A 7,196-nucleotide genomic window follows, 5' to 3' on the forward strand; every position below is an offset into this window, starting at 1 on the left:
GATAGGGAGCACACAAAACATTAGTTAGCATTTTGATTTCACAAACATAAAGTGATTTACTTAATTTATCATTATCAGTGGCGGCTCCAGGAAAGCAAATTAGAGACAGGGAGGGACTTGCACGTTGGAAAAGTAGATCACCTCAGCCCCACCATGGTTGGGGCTGCATGAGGAAAGAAAATTTATGATTATGACCTCTAGATTGCCGGAAATGGCACTCTCAGACCTAAATTCTAATTCTAATTTTCCTTTGTTTTTTTTTTTTCATTTTTTAAAAATAATTTTGAAAAAATTAGGGCCGGCTCGGCCCCACTTGAATCTGCCACTGATTATTATGGCGTCATTGCGAGACTGCGTCAACGTAACACTGGAGCTTGTAAACTTTTGGTAGGCTTATCACTTAATCGAAATAGGTAGACATCATATCCCGCGTCCCCCCTGTCCCCCACCAATCGACGCCCATGCATTTACTATACGAATTTCTAAGTTGTCCAGTGAAAAGGCCTAGGCCCTGTCGCCTACTATTCTATGAGCCGAGCAAACGCGATGTTGTACACGCCTAACTAAGGCGCTATGCAATTTTGGTCAAGCAAAAACTGCATGTAATATGAAAATTAATAATAGCATACTGAGAATCAATTTCTTTTGGAATTTTGTTGTAAATTTCAAACACATTTTGATTAACAGATATTTACTATCAAATAAGAAAATAAAATTTTCTTATTAATATTTTTATTTATTTTTTTCAATTGTCTATTATTTTTGCAATCGCCACACTGTAGCATAGGCTTTGCGTTCACTCATGCATGCAAGGCACCAAAATGACTACCCAGCAGCGTCTCATGTCGCAACTCTCTCTATATAGAGAAAGAAAAGAAGAAAGAAAAAAGAAAGAAGACGCGGCCAGATTCTATATGGAACGCCGTTAGTATCTTCGGTTATGTGCAAACAATCTATTATGTACAATCGCCATGACGTTATGTGGTTTGGTCATTGTTATGTGGTTTGGTCATTATGTTATGTGATTTCTCATTATGTTACTGGTATGTGGTTTGGTCATGATGTTATGTAGTTTGGTCATGGTGTTATGTGGTTTGCTCATTATGTTATGTGGTTTGTACATTATGTTATGTAGTTTCGACATGACGTTCGGACGTCCTTGCGAGTATGTGAAGAAGTGTGAATAAGTAGACGGCTGTACAAGTAAGCCTATATCTAGTTTCATTTGAAACTTTTGATTGGCCGAGAGCGGGCGGGAAGACCAGAGTTATGAGCAGAGTTATGAGCATAAATGTTACCCCCTACCCCAAAAACTGTTGTTGATTACAAATTTCTCGGATCATAAACATTGACAATAATACATAATGCATTTTAATTTTTTTCTTGTTAACCTCAATTTTTGTATTCCATATGTTAATAACTACAAGAAAAACACAATTTGTATCAAATACATCCAAAATTAGACATATGACACTGAAGTTTATTGATATTTTATGAAAAAATTTGCATTTTAGAAAAAGGTCGATGACCTTTTGGCCTCTTGTGACGTTAATAATTGTCGGATTAATTTTATTTAAACTGCATATGATTAAGAAACATATATGCTACACATTGCTACCAAAATAACATTGATGGGATTTTTCTTGTTAACATCAATTTTTTTGTTCTATATGCCCGTAGGAACAAAATGATACCAAGGAAGTTTAACTGTGGGGGGGGGGGGGCCCCAGCCCATGTCCTAACGGCCAACATTTTTTACTCCGAGCTCAGTTAGGTTCATAAGATCTTCTTCAGTTCAGTTCAGTTTTTATTGGCTCACACTTTTACAACAGTGGCACACACTAATCAGCAGGGCCGGCGGAACGTTTTTCAAAGTGGGGGGCCCCACTTATAAGCAGGCCAGTAACAGGGGTCTTGGGTCCTGGGGGGGGGGGCAAATGTAATAATTTTCCCGGTTAGTAATTTATGACTTGGTGTGATCCCCCCCCCCCCATATAGAAAACAATACGGCATGGCTTATTTTAATATTAATATAGGGCACACGCGTGGAACTAAATATAAGCATTTTCATCGTGGTTTTATTTATTACAATTCATAGGCCTATTCTTTCACCATCATTACACATTGAGGCCCTTCTTTTAGGTAAAACGATCTATATTAAATTTTCTTTCTCAAGTTTTGGGACTATTATGTTTTTAAATAACTGAATATAAGTATTTTCCTTATGGCTTTATTTATTACAAACATTCTTTCAACATCATTACACATTGAGGCCCTTTTTTAATAGGTTAAACGATCTATCTTAAATTTTCTTTCTTGAGTTTGGGACTATGTGTTATAACTTAGAAGGCAAAGGTGAGCAAGCACAAGCTTTAACATAAAAAATGCGCGCGAAGCGCGCGATAAATGTTTGTTTTTTAAATTCTAATTTCGTTGGAATTGATCAAAACTTTCTAAAATGTGCAATTTTTAGAGGAAATTGGCCTACTTCAACAAAATATGCGATTTAAAATTTGAGATTTTCAGGCACTTTCCCGGGTGAAAAGGGCATTCAATGGGGAAAGACTTTCCACAGCTGGACTCTTATACACATCTAGATGTGTATAAGAGACAGATCTTGTACAGGGACATGTTCCCTTTTTTGCCTACCAGACTCATTTCGTTTTGAGTGAAATAAAATCATGAATTATAAAAAAAAAATACAATTTCATAGTCTGGCTTTTAGGTCTTGTCCACATTATCAAGTTTTCCTTGACAAAACATTGTAGTATGCCTATGATGTCAACATTTTCCCGGGAAGAACTCGAACATCCCTTTCCCTGGGTTCATTGATTCATTATAATAATTTTCAAGAGGGGAACACCTTGAATTTTGAAGAACTTAAAAGTAATTAAGTTCTTCAAAATTCTTCAAGGTTTTCCACTCTTGAAAACATTCAGATAATTTTTTCCCATTGTTATTACAGTAAATAGGCCTTATGTGTGTATACATACATAAAAAAAAGATTGAGTAAGTTGCATACGTAGTTTTTCCATGAATCGATAAATCCCAAAAAGAAAGGTGGGGGGTGGGGAGGTCCGTGGTTCTTCCCCGGGAAAATTTTGATTCCTAGATGGCGGGAAATGAGCTTTCCCCGACTTTTGTGGTGTCTTTTAATGACTTTAATGACTAAATTCTTCAAAATTCAGGGTTCCCCCCACCCCTTGAAAATGATTCAATTAATCAATGAACTCCAAAGGTAAAGGGTCCGGGTTCCCCGGAAAAATTTCGATTTCTAGATGGCAGGAGTTGAGCTTACCTGACTTCTGAAATGTCTTTTAATGACTTTTAAAGTTCTTCAAAATTCAAGGTTTTCCCCTCTTTAAAAAGGTCAGGTAAATTTTTCTCATTTTTTATTTTATGTGTGTATACATACATAAACAAATGAGTAGTTGCATGCGTAATTTTCTTTTCCATGAATCGATAAATCCCAAAAAGAAAGGGTGGTCCGGGGGTTCTTCCCCGGGAAAATTTTAATTCCTAGATGGCGGGAATTGAGCTTTCCCGACATTTGAAGTGTGTTTTAATGAATTTTATGTTCTTTAAAATTCTAATTTTCTAATAGCAAAAAAAAAAAAAAAAATCAGCTCACGGGTCCTGAAAAGGTAGGTCTAGGGAGGGGTCAGGACCCATGATCCCCTCCTCCCAGATCCGCCAATGTGAATTGCGAGAAAATGTAACTCGGTCGGGTACTGGATAAACATTCTCTTTCCCATCCTTCTCCTTCTTCCCTCCTTCTTTTTTTGCATTTTCGATCATACAAAGTTCTCCAGACATTATATATTTTTCGCCAAAAAGTGGGGGGGGGGGCCCGGGCCCCCCGGCCCCCCGGTTCCGCCGCCCATGATCTGTGGTGCGTCCAGACTAACTAATCAAAAAACAATACAGTAAAATTGAACAAAAGTAAAATAGGGAGTTTAACTGACAAAATATAAAACCTGGATTTGAGCGTTAGGATTCTGGGGCCCTCACTCTGTTTGGTTTCGTCATCACCATCATCATGGCGCCCAACCGGGAAGAAGAAAGAGAAGTTGTTTCATTCCGTAAACAAAATGTATTTAATATATAAATGCAAGCATTTTATGACAACTATTAGGAAATCATAAGGTTGGTTTGTAAACTTATTTTTCGATATTGTTGTAATAATTCCACTTTATAATGTTATTTACTTGTAATTACGTCCTATTTTTTATATTTTTTTTCTTCCACCATTTCAACTTGGCTAGGCTAGGCTGGGTTACTTTAGGCCTAGGCCCTACTACTACTAGGCCTAGGCCCTCTAGGCCTTGTGATGTATCTAAACAATCAATTGGCAAGACCTTCCTTCACTAGCCTAGGCCTAGCTTGATGAATAGGTAGACTAGTTATTTCAGGTCTTAGGAGATGAGAATGTACATTAATCCAAAGATAATGGATTTGACAGTGCTGTACTTATTTATTATTATAGACCCAGTGCAGTGAGTGGTATATTTGTGTATTTGATTGATGTTTTTATGTTTTTTATATTTGCCTACTTGCCATATTTTGGCAATATCAATTAATTCAGCCTTGGCTGCAATTTTGACGTGTATTTGAATAAAGAATAAAAAATATTTTGTTTTTTTTAAATATTTTGTTTTGGATGGTCAGATTAACTCAACAACGGTGATGACAAGTCATTTTTGAAAGAGTTATGGGAAAATCCCAGCATTTTGCATAGGGCCAACTGTATTTAGAAAATATTGTGTGACCATATTATATTTATAATGAAAATACATAGATTACCAGCAGAAGACTTCAACTTCAAAAAAGTGTTAATTTTAACAGATAATTAGGCAAACAATTAACAAGGTTTGTCAAAAAATTGTACGTCACGGACAGGAATCGAACCTGCGCGGAGAAACTCCATTGGATTTACAGTCCAACGCCTTAACCACTCGGCCACCGTGACTCTTGTCATCTTATATGAAATTAAGGCAAATAAACTGTTTGTCCTTCAGGAGCAAAAATTGTACAATTTTTTTCTGGAAATTACCTTGGTTGCATAGGAATGCTCCTTTCTGTAATTGCAAATGCCAGTACAAAATTTGGGATAATAAACTAAACATTGTGTGATCTTGCAGATAAATTTCTATGCATTTTTCTCCAACTGTTCATGTGCATTAGGGACCTGAGTGTATGGTGAGGGAAGGCAAGTATATTTGATAGATGATTGCTACTGTACTGGTGGTAACATAGGGGTGGATTCAGAGGACATGTATTCTGGGTAAGGGTGGTGTTAAGTGGGGTTAAGGGTTGTGGGGCAGTGTTCGACAGTGGATCGGGGGGAAGGAAGGGATAACGTTATTTGATAGGCAAATTAATATTTTAAATACACCAATGAAGAGGTACTTTGAAAGTTTGTTGAATATAGGTCTATCACAAAAGTTGACAAAATTACGTAGGCCTAGGCCTATATAGTATTTTCTTTTTAGTTTTGAACGATATTGGGGGTGGGGAGCTAGCAGTGATTTACTAGACTACAGTATTCAAAATTGGCTTGGGGCCTGATCATCTGTTACCGAAGTTTTTACCGCCGCGATAATCAAGAACGTACACAATCTAGTCCCTGCAGCTAGGCTAGCCTTTCTTGCGTGATTCCTCTCCCGACATCACAAGTACATACACTGTGTAACAAACTGACCCACGCGGCGCATTCTTAAATTATTACACAAGTTATTTAAATGTATGTTATGTATTTGTTAATAACACGAAAACACTGATTAAATTATTAACAATACTAGGGTATCCTCTTTCGACCACTATCACATCGCATCAGCCCTCGTGTTTTAGTGGAAAAACCCAAGCTAGTGGTACTTTTAGTCTATGTCATACAGCCGCTGCCCTGCGTCTACCGCGTTAAAATCAAAATTACAAAAAAAAAAAGAACTTGCGAGGCATGCAATGACGTTTGCAGCAAGACTATACTCATACAACAACACAAATAAGTGTCGCATGGAGTTAGCGAAAAATGGAGCTCAAATGACAAAACATGTATTTTAGCAAGTATTTAAAACTTTTTTTGATTTTAGGCTTTCGCCAAAATGGCTATTAAAGCATTGATTTTTTTCTTCGCCAGTCCAAAATAGTTTTTGCGATGGCGATTTGGTGAGCGGTTAGCATGAGCCCTGGTAGTACATTGCAGAGGTCCAAAGTTTCCTGCAAGTCGCAGGAGTCTTCTGAAAAAAATTGAGACATCATCCCGGTCGCCCGTAAGAGAGAGAAAAGGTGTCTCTTGCAAATTCATTCATTACTATGTACCGTAAAACATCCATTTTACGTGTGGTGTTCATAAATTTTATGGCCCTTTCTGTCGTGTTCTTTCTAGTTGTTACATTGCCGAATTGTGTTGATTACAATATATTCACGATGTGTAATAAGTTTGTGACCCCAACACTCTCGTTCGTCATCGTAAACATGTGCGCTCAATCCGACTACACTTGTGTTGGTAGTTCGTTGTTCTGGTTATGATTATTACATTAATATAGTGATTACAGAGTGTGTCATTTGGAAATGAAATAACAGGAGGAGTTTTAGTAATAGGCAGAGGAACATGTCGCGAAGCGACATCCAAGGGCCCTTTGGCCCGAGCGGGGGTGGGTTTGGGATGGGGTGTCCCCCTCCCTACCTAAGAAAAAAATGAAAAATAATTACTGTATTACTTAAGGTGCCATTTAACAGTGTTTGAATTGGCATTTAACAGTGTTGAATTTTAACTTTTGAATTTTGTTGCCTGAGCTGGGGTGGGTTTTGGATGGGGTGTCCCCTCTCTACCTAAGAAAAAAATTTAAAATAATTACTGTAAGATGCCATTTAAAAGTGTTGAATTTTAAGTTTTGAATTGTGTTGCAGTGTTTGATTTTAGAATGAACTGCATTAAACACTATTTTAAAGTAAAAATCCAACAGTTAAACACTTTTGTGGTTAATTTTAATTTTCAATAAAAATTAATGAATGGATAGCACATCATACAATGTTTGTATTGTAATTACGTATTTTCTTTCACACAGTGTTCCTTTTTAAACTATTTACATTCAATTGCATTTCAGCAATCTGATTTTATCTACTTGTTTTCTTAATTTCATCTACATAACACTAGTACTGTGCCTTTTCTTCATGCAGGTATTTTTAATTATTAG

The 7,196-nt window shown here is 36.9% G+C and overlaps 1 non-coding gene across 1 annotated transcript; it reads right to left on the reverse strand.

Annotated features, from left to right (window-relative positions):
• Nucleotides 1-4,887: 4,887 nt before the first annotated feature.
• On the reverse strand, nt 4,888-4,969 carry Trnay-gua. The gene has a single exon. It is a non-coding gene; the product is annotated as a tRNA-Tyr (tRNA).
• Between the last annotated feature and the right edge of the window lie 2,227 nt (nt 4,970-7,196).

The sequence above is a fragment of the Anneissia japonica genome, unplaced genomic scaffold (assembly GCF_011630105.1).
Source record: "Anneissia japonica isolate Jap-2015-1 unplaced genomic scaffold, ASM1163010v1 scaffold287891_len339112_cov183, whole genome shotgun sequence".
NCBI lineage: Eukaryota > Metazoa > Echinodermata > Crinoidea > Comatulida > Comatulidae > Anneissia > Anneissia japonica.